Consider the following 12,793-nt stretch of genomic DNA (forward strand, 5'->3'; position numbering starts at 1 on the left):
TGTGTGTTGGGATAAGAACCGAATGCGAATTCTGCCATGCGCCAACATTATATGGGCGCCAACGGCCATACCATGTTGAGTACACCGGTTCTCGTCCGATCACCGAAGTTAAGCAACATCGGGCGTGGTTAGTACTTGGATGGGTGACCGCCTGGGAACACCACGTGCTGTTGGCTCCCCTTCATTTACTTTTTTTTTTTTTTTTATACCGCCCTCTTTCCATACCACCGTTGTGTTGTGACAAAGATTCTTGCTTAAGCATTTTAAACTACTGTAATGACCATAAAGTACGAAATTGCAGTAATTGTCTCAGTTTGAGGGAGAATGTGCTAACCAAGTTCGCCAGGAAGTCTTTGAAAACGACAAAACAGTACGAATCGGCAGATATGTTCTGAAATACGTCAGCGCCTGTTGTTGTGTAGCGGTGTACAATTCCTACTTCGATATGTAATCATAAAGTTATTCTTTAGTCGTCTCGTCTCGTCTCCTCATCTCCTGCAGACGTTTCTTGTGCTTGCGCTGTTATATGGGCCACGACCCGAGCGGCAGCGAGCGGCAGTCGAGCAAAGTCGGGACAAGTCGGGACGGGGACAGGGACAGCGATAGGAATGGTGCGAATGCACTGCAAATTACGCAAACATCTCGTCTGATGCGAGGAAGCTCACATCGCCAGCAGTGGCGCCCTCCAACAGGAACTTCCACACCCCGTACAGGCCATACGCCGGTCGGCCGCGCGCCAGCCATCCACTGGACACCAGGGACAAGATGCGTCTTCCGCGAGTGTCGAAGGCTGCACGCGCCAAGCGGATGACAGGAGGTGCAACGAGAAGCTGCGCGTCTCACACACACGGCGGCGCGCCCGCTAGTTCGGCAGTCGCTCTGCTGGCACGTCGGATTGCGGAAGGAAGTGCTTACAATTACAATTCTGTTCATGTTTTATGTTGTAAAGTTGTTACCTTGTAACGATGTAATGTTAATAAATAAATTTATAAAGCTCACAAAAAAAAAAAAAAAACACGAAGCACGTCCTTCCGGCTCATAAGTTTTGGAACTCAGGATTGCGTTCGCGCTAACGTGACGAATTGTCAATAAAAAAAAAATGCGGCTGCTTTCGACCGAAAAGTAAGATTTTGTGTGTGTTGGGATAAGAACCGAATGCGAATTCTGCCATGCGCCAACATTATATGGGCGCCAACGGCCATACCATGTTGAGTACACCGGTTCTCGTCCGATCACCGAAGTTAAGCAACATCGGGCGTGGTTAGTACTTGGATGGGTGACCGCCTGGGAACACCACGTGCTGTTGGCTCCCCTTCATTTACTTTTTTTTTTTTTTTTATACCGCCCTCTTTCCATACCACCGTTGTGTTGTGACAAAGATTCTTGCTTAAGCATTTTAAACTACTGTAATGACCATAAAGTACGAAATTGCAGTAATTGTCTCAGTTTGAGGGAGAATGTGCTAACCAAGTTCGCCAGGAAGTCTTTGAAAACGACAAAACAGTACGAATCGGCAGATATGTTCTGAAATACGTCAGCGCCTGTTGTTGTGTAGCGGTGTACAATTCCTACTTCGATATGTAATCATAAAGTTATTCTTTAGTCGTCTCGTCTCGTCTCCTCATCTCCTGCAGACGTTTCTTGTGCTTGCGCTGTTATATGGGCCACGACCCGAGCGGCAGCGAGCGGCAGTCGAGCAAAGTCGGGACAAGTCGGGACGGGGACAGGGACAGCGATAGGAATGGTGCGAATGCACTGCAAATTACGCAAACATCTCGTCTGATGCGAGGAAGCTCACATCGCCAGCAGTGGCGCCCTCCAACAGGAACTTCCACACCCCGTACAGGCCATACGCCGGTCGGCCGCGCGCCAGCCATCCACTGGACACCAGGGACAAGATGCGTCTTCCGCGAGTGTCGAAGGCTGCACGCGCCAAGCGGATGACAGGAGGTGCAACGAGAAGCTGCGCGTCTCACACACACGGCGGCGCGCCCGCTAGTTCGGCAGTCGCTCTGCTGGCACGTCGGATTGCGGAAGGAAGTGCTTACAATTACAATTCTGTTCATGTTTTATGTTGTAAAGTTGTTACCTTGTAACGATGTAATGTTAATAAATAAATTTATAAAGCTCACAAAAAAAAAAAAAAAACACGAAGCACGTCCTTCCGGCTCATAAGTTTTGGAACTCAGGATTGCGTTCGCGCTAACGTGACGAATTGTCAATAAAAAAAAAATGCGGCTGCTTTCGACCGAAAAGTAAGATTTTGTGTGTGTTGGGATAAGAACCGAATGCGAATTCTGCCATGCGCCAACATTATATGGGCGCCAACGGCCATACCATGTTGAGTACACCGGTTCTCGTCCGATCACCGAAGTTAAGCAACATCGGGCGTGGTTAGTACTTGGATGGGTGACCGCCTGGGAACACCACGTGCTGTTGGCTCCCCTTCATTTACTTTTTTTTTTTTTTTTATACCGCCCTCTTTCCATACCACCGTTGTGTTGTGACAAAGATTCTTGCTTAAGCATTTTAAACTACTGTAATGACCATAAAGTACGAAATTGCAGTAATTGTCTCAGTTTGAGGGAGAATGTGCTAACCAAGTTCGCCAGGAAGTCTTTGAAAACGACAAAACAGTACGAATCGGCAGATATGTTCTGAAATACGTCAGCGCCTGTTGTTGTGTAGCGGTGTACAATTCCTACTTCGATATGTAATCATAAAGTTATTCTTTAGTCGTCTCGTCTCGTCTCCTCATCTCCTGCAGACGTTTCTTGTGCTTGCGCTGTTATATGGGCCACGACCCGAGCGGCAGCGAGCGGCAGTCGAGCAAAGTCGGGACAAGTCGGGACGGGGACAGGGACAGCGATAGGAATGGTGCGAATGCACTGCAAATTACGCAAACATCTCGTCTGATGCGAGGAAGCTCACATCGCCAGCAGTGGCGCCCTCCAACAGGAACTTCCACACCCCGTACAGGCCATACGCCGGTCGGCCGCGCGCCAGCCATCCACTGGACACCAGGGACAAGATGCGTCTTCCGCGAGTGTCGAAGGCTGCACGCGCCAAGCGGATGACAGGAGGTGCAACGAGAAGCTGCGCGTCTCACACACACGGCGGCGCGCCCGCTAGTTCGGCAGTCGCTCTGCTGGCACGTCGGATTGCGGAAGGAAGTGCTTACAATTACAATTCTGTTCATGTTTTATGTTGTAAAGTTGTTACCTTGTAACGATGTAATGTTAATAAATAAATTTATAAAGCTCACAAAAAAAAAAAAAAAAAACACGAAGCACGTCCTTCCGGCTCATAAGTTTTGGAACTCAGGATTGCGTTCGCGCTAACGTGACGAATTGTCAATAAAAAAAAAATGCGGCTGCTTTCGACCGAAAAGTAAGATTTTGTGTGTGTTGGGATAAGAACCGAATGCGAATTCTGCCATGCGCCAACATTATATGGGCGCCAACGGCCATACCATGTTGAGTACACCGGTTCTCGTCCGATCACCGAAGTTAAGCAACATCGGGCGTGGTTAGTACTTGGATGGGTGACCGCCTGGGAACACCACGTGCTGTTGGCTCCCCTTCATTTACTTTTTTTTTTTTTTTTATACCGCCCTCTTTCCATACCACCGTTGTGTTGTGACAAAGATTCTTGCTTAAGCATTTTAAACTACTGTAATGACCATAAAGTACGAAATTGCAGTAATTGTCTCAGTTTGAGGGAGAATGTGCTAACCAAGTTCGCCAGGAAGTCTTTGAAAACGACAAAACAGTACGAATCGGCAGATATGTTCTGAAATACGTCAGCGCCTGTTGTTGTGTAGCGGTGTACAATTCCTACTTCGATATGTAATCATAAAGTTATTCTTTAGTCGTCTCGTCTCGTCTCCTCATCTCCTGCAGACGTTTCTTGTGCTTGCGCTGTTATATGGGCCACGACCCGAGCGGCAGCGAGCGGCAGTCGGGACAAGTCGGGACGGGGACAGGGACAGCGATAGGAATGGTGCGAATGCACTGCAAATTACGCAAACACCTCGTCTGATGCGAGGAAGCTCACATCGCCAGCAGTGGCGCCCTCCAACAGGAACTTCCACACCCCGTACAGGCCATACGCCGGTCGGCCGCGCGCCAGCCATCCACTGGACACCAGGGACAAGATGCGTCTTCCGCGAGTGTCGAAGGCTGCACGCGCCAAGCGGATGACAGGAGGTGCAACGAGAAGCTGCGCGTCTCACACACACGGCGGCGCGCCCGCTAGTTCGGCAGTCGCTCTGCTGGCACGTCGGATTGCGGAAGGAAGTGCTTACAATTACAATTCTGTTCATGTTTTATGTTGTAAAGTTGTTACCTTGTAACGATGTAATGTTAATAAATAAATTTATAAAGCTCACAAAAAAAAAAAAAAAACACGAAGCACGTCCTTCCGGCTCATAAGTTTTGGAACTCAGGATTGCGTTCGCGCTAACGTGACGAATTGTCAATAAAAAAAAAATGCGGCTGCTTTCGACCGAAAAGTAAGATTTTGTGTGTGTTGGGATAAGAACCGAATGCGAATTCTGCCATGCGCCAACATTATATGGGCGCCAACGGCCATACCATGTTGAGTACACCGGTTCTCGTCCGATCACCGAAGTTAAGCAACATCGGGCGTGGTTAGTACTTGGATGGGTGACCGCCTGGGAACACCACGTGCTGTTGGCTCCCCTTCATTTACTTTTTTTTTTTTTTTTATACCGCCCTCTTTCCATACCACCGTTGTGTTGTGACAAAGATTCTTGCTTAAGCATTTTAAACTACTGTAATGACCATAAAGTACGAAATTGCAGTAATTGTCTCAGTTTGAGGGAGAATGTGCTAACCAAGTTCGCCAGGAAGTCTTTGAAAACGACAAAACAGTACGAATCGGCAGATATGTTCTGAAATACGTCAGCGCCTGTTGTTGTGTAGCGGTGTACAATTCCTACTTCGATATGTAATCATAAAGTTATTCTTTAGTCGTCTCGTCTCGTCTCCTCATCTCCTGCAGACGTTTCTTGTGCTTGCGCTGTTATATGGGCCACGACCCGAGCGGCAGCGAGCGGCAGTCGAGCAAAGTCGGGACAAGTCGGGACGGGGACAGGGACAGCGATAGGAATGGTGCGAATGCACTGCAAATTACGCAAACATCTCGTCTGATGCGAGGAAGCTCACATCGCCAGCAGTGGCGCCCTCCAACAGGAACTTCCACACCCCGTACAGGCCATACGCCGGTCGGCCGCGCGCCAGCCATCCACTGGACACCAGGGACAAGATGCGTCTTCCGCGAGTGTCGAAGGCTGCACGCGCCAAGCGGATGACAGGAGGTGCAACGAGAAGCTGCGCGTCTCACACACACGGCGGCGCGCCCGCTAGTTCGGCAGTCGCTCTGCTGGCACGTCGGATTGCGGAAGGAAGTGCTTACAATTACAATTCTGTTCATGTTTTATGTTGTAAAGTTGTTACCTTGTAACGATGTAATGTTAATAAATAAATTTATAAAGCTCACAAAAAAAAAAAAAAAACACGAAGCACGTCCTTCCGGCTCATAAGTTTTGGAACTCAGGATTGCGTTCGCGCTAACGTGACGAATTGTCAATAAAAAAAAAATGCGGCTGCTTTCGACCGAAAAGTAAGATTTTGTGTGTGTTGGGATAAGAACCGAATGCGAATTCTGCCATGCGCCAACATTATATGGGCGCCAACGGCCATACCATGTTGAGTACACCGGTTCTCGTCCGATCACCGAAGTTAAGCAACATCGGGCGTGGTTAGTACTTGGATGGGTGACCGCCTGGGAACACCACGTGCTGTTGGCTCCCCTTCATTTACTTTTTTTTTTTTTTTTATACCGCCCTCTTTCCATACCACCGTTGTGTTGTGACAAAGATTCTTGCTTAAGCATTTTAAACTACTGTAATGACCATAAAGTACGAAATTGCAGTAATTGTCTCAGTTTGAGGGAGAATGTGCTAACCAAGTTCGCCAGGAAGTCTTTGAAAACGACAAAACAGTACGAATCGGCAGATATGTTCTGAAATACGTCAGCGCCTGTTGTTGTGTAGCGGTGTACAATTCCTACTTCGATATGTAATCATAAAGTTATTCTTTAGTCGTCTCGTCTCGTCTCCTCATCTCCTGCAGACGTTTCTTGTGCTTGCGCTGTTATATGGGCCACGACCCGAGCGGCAGCGAGCGGCAGTCGAGCAAAGTCGGGACAAGTCGGGACGGGGACAGGGACAGCGATAGGAATGGTGCGAATGCACTGCAAATTACGCAAACATCTCGTCTGATGCGAGGAAGCTCACATCGCCAGCAGTGGCGCCCTCCAACAGGAACTTCCACACCCCGTACAGGCCATACGCCGGTCGGCCGCGCGCCAGCCATCCACTGGACACCAGGGACAAGATGCGTCTTCCGCGAGTGTCGAAGGCTGCACGCGCCAAGCGGATGACAGGAGGTGCAACGAGAAGCTGCGCGTCTCACACACACGGCGGCGCGCCCGCTAGTTCGGCAGTCGCTCTGCTGGCACGTCGGATTGCGGAAGGAAGTGCTTACAATTACAATTCTGTTCATGTTTTATGTTGTAAAGTTGTTACCTTGTAACGATGTAATGTTAATAAATAAATTTATAAAGCTCACAAAAAAAAAAAAAAAAAACACGAAGCACGTCCTTCCGGCTCATAAGTTTTGGAACTCAGGATTGCGTTCGCGCTAACGTGACGAATTGTCAATAAAAAAAAAATGCGGCTGCTTTCGACCGAAAAGTAAGATTTTGTGTGTGTTGGGATAAGAACCGAATGCGAATTCTGCCATGCGCCAACATTATATGGGCGCCAACGGCCATACCATGTTGAGTACACCGGTTCTCGTCCGATCACCGAAGTTAAGCAACATCGGGCGTGGTTAGTACTTGGATGGGTGACCGCCTGGGAACACCACGTGCTGTTGGCTCCCCTTCATTTACTTTTTTTTTTTTTTTTATACCGCCCTCTTTCCATACCACCGTTGTGTTGTGACAAAGATTCTTGCTTAAGCATTTTAAACTACTGTAATGACCATAAAGTACGAAATTGCAGTAATTGTCTCAGTTTGAGGGAGAATGTGCTAACCAAGTTCGCCAGGAAGTCTTTGAAAACGACAAAACAGTACGAATCGGCAGATATGTTCTGAAATACGTCAGCGCCTGTTGTTGTGTAGCGGTGTACAATTCCTACTTCGATATGTAATCATAAAGTTATTCTTTAGTCGTCTCGTCTCGTCTCCTCATCTCCTGCAGACGTTTCTTGTGCTTGCGCTGTTATATGGGCCACGACCCGAGCGGCAGCGAGCGGCAGTCGGGACAAGTCGGGACGGGGACAGGGACAGCGATAGGAATGGTGCGAATGCACTGCAAATTACGCAAACATCTCGTCTGATGCGAGGAAGCTCACATCGCCAGCAGTGGCGCCCTCCAACAGGAACTTCCACACCCCGTACAGGCCATACGCCGGTCGGCCGCGCGCCAGCCATCCACTGGACACCAGGGACAAGATGCGTCTTCCGCGAGTGTCGAAGGCTGCACGCGCCAAGCGGATGACAGGAGGTGCAACGAGAAGCTGCGCGTCTCACACACACGGCGGCGCGCCCGCTAGTTCGGCAGTCGCTCTGCTGGCACGTCGGATTGCGGAAGGAAGTGCTTACAATTACAATTCTGTTCATGTTTTATGTTGTAAAGTTGTTACCTTGTAACGATGTAATGTTAATAAATAAATTTATAAAGCTCACAAAAAAAAAAAAAAAAAACACGAAGCACGTCCTTCCGGCTCATAAGTTTTGGAACTCAGGATTGCGTTCGCGCTAACGTGACGAATTGTCAATAAAAAAAAAATGCGGCTGCTTTCGACCGAAAAGTAAGATTTTGTGTGTGTTGGGATAAGAACCGAATGCGAATTCTGCCATGCGCCAACATTATATGGGCGCCAACGGCCATACCATGTTGAGTACACCGGTTCTCGTCCGATCACCGAAGTTAAGCAACATCGGGCGTGGTTAGTACTTGGATGGGTGACCGCCTGGGAACACCACGTGCTGTTGGCTCCCCTTCATTTACTTTTTTTTTTTTTTTTATACCGCCCTCTTTCCATACCACCGTTGTGTTGTGACAAAGATTCTTGCTTAAGCATTTTAAACTACTGTAATGACCATAAAGTACGAAATTGCAGTAATTGTCTCAGTTTGAGGGAGAATGTGCTAACCAAGTTCGCCAGGAAGTCTTTGAAAACGACAAAACAGTACGAATCGGCAGATATGTTCTGAAATACGTCAGCGCCTGTTGTTGTGTAGCGGTGTACAATTCCTACTTCGATATGTAATCATAAAGTTATTCTTTAGTCGTCTCGTCTCGTCTCCTCATCTCCTGCAGACGTTTCTTGTGCTTGCGCTGTTATATGGGCCACGACCCGAGCGGCAGCGAGCGGCAGTCGGGACAAGTCGGGACGGGGACAGGGACAGCGATAGGAATGGTGCGAATGCACTGCAAATTACGCAAACATCTCGTCTGATGCGAGGAAGCTCACATCGCCAGCAGTGGCGCCCTCCAACAGGAACTTCCACACCCCGTACAGGCCATACGCCGGTCGGCCGCGCGCCAGCCATCCACTGGACACCAGGGACAAGATGCGTCTTCCGCGAGTGTCGAAGGCTGCACGCGCCAAGCGGATGACAGGAGGTGCAACGAGAAGCTGCGCGTCTCACACACACGGCGGCGCGCCCGCTAGTTCGGCAGTCGCTCTGCTGGCACGTCGGATTGCGGAAGGAAGTGCTTACAATTACAATTCTGTTCATGTTTTATGTTGTAAAGTTGTTACCTTGTAACGATGTAATGTTAATAAATAAATTTATAAAGCTCACAAAAAAAAAAAAAAAAACACGAAGCACGTCCTTCCGGCTCATAAGTTTTGGAACTCAGGATTGCGTTCGCGCTAACGTGACGAATTGTCAATAAAAAAAAAATGCGGCTGCTTTCGACCGAAAAGTAAGATTTTGTGTGTGTTGGGATAAGAACCGAATGCGAATTCTGCCATGCGCCAACATTATATGGGCGCCAACGGCCATACCATGTTGAGTACACCGGTTCTCGTCCGATCACCGAAGTTAAGCAACATCGGGCGTGGTTAGTACTTGGATGGGTGACCGCCTGGGAACACCACGTGCTGTTGGCTCCCCTTCATTTACTTTTTTTTTTTTTTTTATACCGCCCTCTTTCCATACCACCGTTGTGTTGTGACAAAGATTCTTGCTTAAGCATTTTAAACTACTGTAATGACCATAAAGTACGAAATTGCAGTAATTGTCTCAGTTTGAGGGAGAATGTGCTAACCAAGTTCGCCAGGAAGTCTTTGAAAACGACAAAACAGTACGAATCGGCAGATATGTTCTGAAATACGTCAGCGCCTGTTGTTGTGTAGCGGTGTACAATTCCTACTTCGATATGTAATCATAAAGTTATTCTTTAGTCGTCTCGTCTCGTCTCCTCATCTCCTGCAGACGTTTCTTGTGCTTGCGCTGTTATATGGGCCACGACCCGAGCGGCAGCGAGCGGCAGTCGAGCAAAGTCGGGACAAGTCGGGACGGGGACAGGGACAGCGATAGGAATGGTGCGAATGCACTGCAAATTACGCAAACATCTCGTCTGATGCGAGGAAGCTCACATCGCCAGCAGTGGCGCCCTCCAACAGGAACTTCCACACCCCGTACAGGCCATACGCCGGTCGGCCGCGCGCCAGCCATCCACTGGACACCAGGGACAAGATGCGTCTTCCGCGAGTGTCGAAGGCTGCACGCGCCAAGCGGATGACAGGAGGTGCAACGAGAAGCTGCGCGTCTCACACACACGGCGGCGCGCCCGCTAGTTCGGCAGTCGCTCTGCTGGCACGTCGGATTGCGGAAGGAAGTGCTTACAATTACAATTCTGTTCATGTTTTATGTTGTAAAGTTGTTACCTTGTAACGATGTAATGTTAATAAATAAATTTATAAAGCTCACAAAAAAAAAAAAAAAAAACACGAAGCACGTCCTTCCGGCTCATAAGTTTTGGAACTCAGGATTGCGTTCGCGCTAACGTGACGAATTGTCAATAAAAAAAAAATGCGGCTGCTTTCGACCGAAAAGTAAGATTTTGTGTGTGTTGGGATAAGAACCGAATGCGAATTCTGCCATGCGCCAACATTATATGGGCGCCAACGGCCATACCATGTTGAGTACACCGGTTCTCGTCCGATCACCGAAGTTAAGCAACATCGGGCGTGGTTAGTACTTGGATGGGTGACCGCCTGGGAACACCACGTGCTGTTGGCTCCCCTTCATTTACTTTTTTTTTTTTTTTTATACCGCCCTCTTTCCATACCACCGTTGTGTTGTGACAAAGATTCTTGCTTAAGCATTTTAAACTACTGTAATGACCATAAAGTACGAAATTGCAGTAATTGTCTCAGTTTGAGGGAGAATGTGCTAACCAAGTTCGCCAGGAAGTCTTTGAAAACGACAAAACAGTACGAATCGGCAGATATGTTCTGAAATACGTCAGCGCCTGTTGTTGTGTAGCGGTGTACAATTCCTACTTCGATATGTAATCATAAAGTTATTCTTTAGTCGTCTCGTCTCGTCTCCTCATCTCCTGCAGACGTTTCTTGTGCTTGCGCTGTTATATGGGCCACGACCCGAGCGGCAGCGAGCGGCAGTCGGGACAAGTCGGGACGGGGACAGGGACAGCGATAGGAATGGTGCGAATGCACTGCAAATTACGCAAACATCTCGTCTGATGCGAGGAAGCTCACATCGCCAGCAGTGGCGCCCTCCAACAGGAACTTCCACACCCCGTACAGGCCATACGCCGGTCGGCCGCGCGCCAGCCATCCACTGGACACCAGGGACAAGATGCGTCTTCCGCGAGTGTCGAAGGCTGCACGCGCCAAGCGGATGACAGGAGGTGCAACGAGAAGCTGCGCGTCTCACACACACGGCGGCGCGCCCGCTAGTTCGGCAGTCGCTCTGCTGGCACGTCGGATTGCGGAAGGAAGTGCTTACAATTACAATTCTGTTCATGTTTTATGTTGTAAAGTTGTTACCTTGTAACGATGTAATGTTAATAAATAAATTTATAAAGCTCACAAAAAAAAAAAAAAAAAAAAAAACACGAAGCACGTCCTTCCGGCTCATAAGTTTTGGAACTCAGGATTGCGTTCGCGCTAACGTGACGAATTGTCAATAAAAAAAAAAATGCGGCTGCTTTCGACCGAAAAGTAAGATTTTGTGTGTGTTGGGATAAGAACCGAATGCGAATTCTGCCATGCGCCAACATTATATGGGCGCCAACGGCCATACCATGTTGAGTACACCGGTTCTCGTCCGATCACCGAAGTTAAGCAACATCGGGCGTGGTTAGTACTTGGATGGGTGACCGCCTGGGAACACCACGTGCTGTTGGCTCCCCTTCATTTACTTTTTTTTTTTTTTTTATACCGCCCTCTTTCCATACCACCGTTGTGTTGTGACAAAGATTCTTGCTTAAGCATTTTAAACTACTGTAATGACCATAAAGTACGAAATTGCAGTAATTGTCTCAGTTTGAGGGAGAATGTGCTAACCAAGTTCGCCAGGAAGTCTTTGAAAACGACAAAACAGTACGAATCGGCAGATATGTTCTGAAATACGTCAGCGCCTGTTGTTGTGTAGCGGTGTACAATTCCTACTTCGATATGTAATCATAAAGTTATTCTTTAGTCGTCTCGTCTCGTCTCCTCATCTCCTGCAGACGTTTCTTGTGCTTGCGCTGTTATATGGGCCACGACCCGAGCGGCAGCGAGCGGCAGTCGGGACAAGTCGGGACGGGGACAGGGACAGCGATAGGAATGGTGCGAATGCACTGCAAATTACGCAAACACCTCGTCTGATGCGAGGAAGCTCACATCGCCAGCAGTGGCGCCCTCCAACAGGAACTTCCACACCCCGTACAGGCCATACGCCGGTCGGCCGCGCGCCAGCCATCCACTGGACACCAGGGACAAGATGCGTCTTCCGCGAGTGTCGAAGGCTGCACGCGCCAAGCGGATGACAGGAGGTGCAACGAGAAGCTGCGCGTCTCACACACACGGCGGCGCGCCCGCTAGTTCATCAGTCGCTCTGCTGGCACGTCGGATTGCGGAAGGAAGTGCTTACAATTACAATTCTGTTCATGTTTTATGTTGTAAAGTTGTTACCTTGTAACGATGTAATGTTAATAAATAAATTTATAAAGCTCACAAAAAAAAAAAAAAAAAAAAAAACACGAAGCACGTCCTTCCGGCTCATAAGTTTTGGAACTCAGGATTGCGTTCGCGCTAACGTGACGAATTGTCAATAAAAAAAAAAATGCGGCTGCTTTCGACCGAAAAGTAAGATTTTGTGTGTGTTGGGATAAGAACCGAATGCGAATTCTGCCATGCGCCAACATTATATGGGCGCCAACGGCCATACCATGTTGAGTACACCGGTTCTCGTCCGATCACCGAAGTTAAGCAACATCGGGCGTGGTTAGTACTTGGATGGGTGACCGCCTGGGAACACCACGTGCTGTTGGCTCCCCTTCATTTACTTTTTTTTTTTTTTTTATACCGCCCTCTTTCCATACCACCGTTGTGTTGTGACAAAGATTCTTGCTTAAGCATTTTAAACTACTGTAATGACCATAAAGTACGAAATTGCAGTAATTGTCTCAGTTTGAGGGAGAATGTGCTAACCAAGTTCGCCAGGAAGTCTTT

At 48.4% G+C, this 12,793-nt stretch overlaps 12 non-coding genes across 12 annotated transcripts; all 12 read left to right on the top strand.

Moving 5' to 3' along the window:
- The first annotated feature begins 57 nt into the window (after positions 1-57).
- On the top strand, positions 58-176 carry LOC124741245. The gene has a single exon (XR_007009935.1). It is a non-coding gene; the product is annotated as a 5S ribosomal RNA (ribosomal RNA).
- Positions 177-1,190: 1,014 nt separating this feature from the next.
- On the top strand, positions 1,191-1,309 carry LOC124741257. The gene has a single exon (XR_007009946.1). It is a non-coding gene; the product is annotated as a 5S ribosomal RNA (ribosomal RNA).
- Positions 1,310-2,323: 1,014 nt separating this feature from the next.
- Positions 2,324-2,442, top strand: LOC124741269. Its single transcript, XR_007009957.1, has one exon. It is a non-coding gene; the product is annotated as a 5S ribosomal RNA (ribosomal RNA).
- Positions 2,443-3,458: 1,016 nt separating this feature from the next.
- LOC124741276 lies at positions 3,459-3,577 on the top strand. The gene has a single exon (XR_007009963.1). It is a non-coding gene; the product is annotated as a 5S ribosomal RNA (ribosomal RNA).
- A 1,004-nt stretch (positions 3,578-4,581) lies between these two features.
- Positions 4,582-4,700, top strand: LOC124741277. Its single transcript, XR_007009964.1, has one exon. It is a non-coding gene; the product is annotated as a 5S ribosomal RNA (ribosomal RNA).
- Positions 4,701-5,714: 1,014 nt separating this feature from the next.
- LOC124741246 lies at positions 5,715-5,833 on the top strand. The gene has a single exon (XR_007009936.1). It is a non-coding gene; the product is annotated as a 5S ribosomal RNA (ribosomal RNA).
- A 1,016-nt stretch (positions 5,834-6,849) lies between these two features.
- Positions 6,850-6,968, top strand: LOC124741247. The gene has a single exon (XR_007009937.1). It is a non-coding gene; the product is annotated as a 5S ribosomal RNA (ribosomal RNA).
- Positions 6,969-7,974: 1,006 nt separating this feature from the next.
- Positions 7,975-8,093, top strand: LOC124741248. Its single transcript, XR_007009938.1, has one exon. It is a non-coding gene; the product is annotated as a 5S ribosomal RNA (ribosomal RNA).
- Positions 8,094-9,098: 1,005 nt separating this feature from the next.
- Positions 9,099-9,217, top strand: LOC124741249. Its single transcript, XR_007009939.1, has one exon. It is a non-coding gene; the product is annotated as a 5S ribosomal RNA (ribosomal RNA).
- Positions 9,218-10,233: 1,016 nt separating this feature from the next.
- On the top strand, positions 10,234-10,352 carry LOC124741250. The gene has a single exon (XR_007009940.1). It is a non-coding gene; the product is annotated as a 5S ribosomal RNA (ribosomal RNA).
- Positions 10,353-11,364: 1,012 nt separating this feature from the next.
- On the top strand, positions 11,365-11,483 carry LOC124741252. The gene has a single exon (XR_007009941.1). It is a non-coding gene; the product is annotated as a 5S ribosomal RNA (ribosomal RNA).
- Positions 11,484-12,495: 1,012 nt separating this feature from the next.
- On the top strand, positions 12,496-12,614 carry LOC124741253. Its single transcript, XR_007009942.1, has one exon. It is a non-coding gene; the product is annotated as a 5S ribosomal RNA (ribosomal RNA).
- Positions 12,615-12,793: the final 179 nt, after the last annotated feature.

Source organism: Schistocerca piceifrons, unplaced genomic scaffold, assembly GCF_021461385.2.
Source record: "Schistocerca piceifrons isolate TAMUIC-IGC-003096 unplaced genomic scaffold, iqSchPice1.1 HiC_scaffold_193, whole genome shotgun sequence".
In the NCBI taxonomy this organism is placed as follows: domain Eukaryota; kingdom Metazoa; phylum Arthropoda; class Insecta; order Orthoptera; family Acrididae; genus Schistocerca; species Schistocerca piceifrons.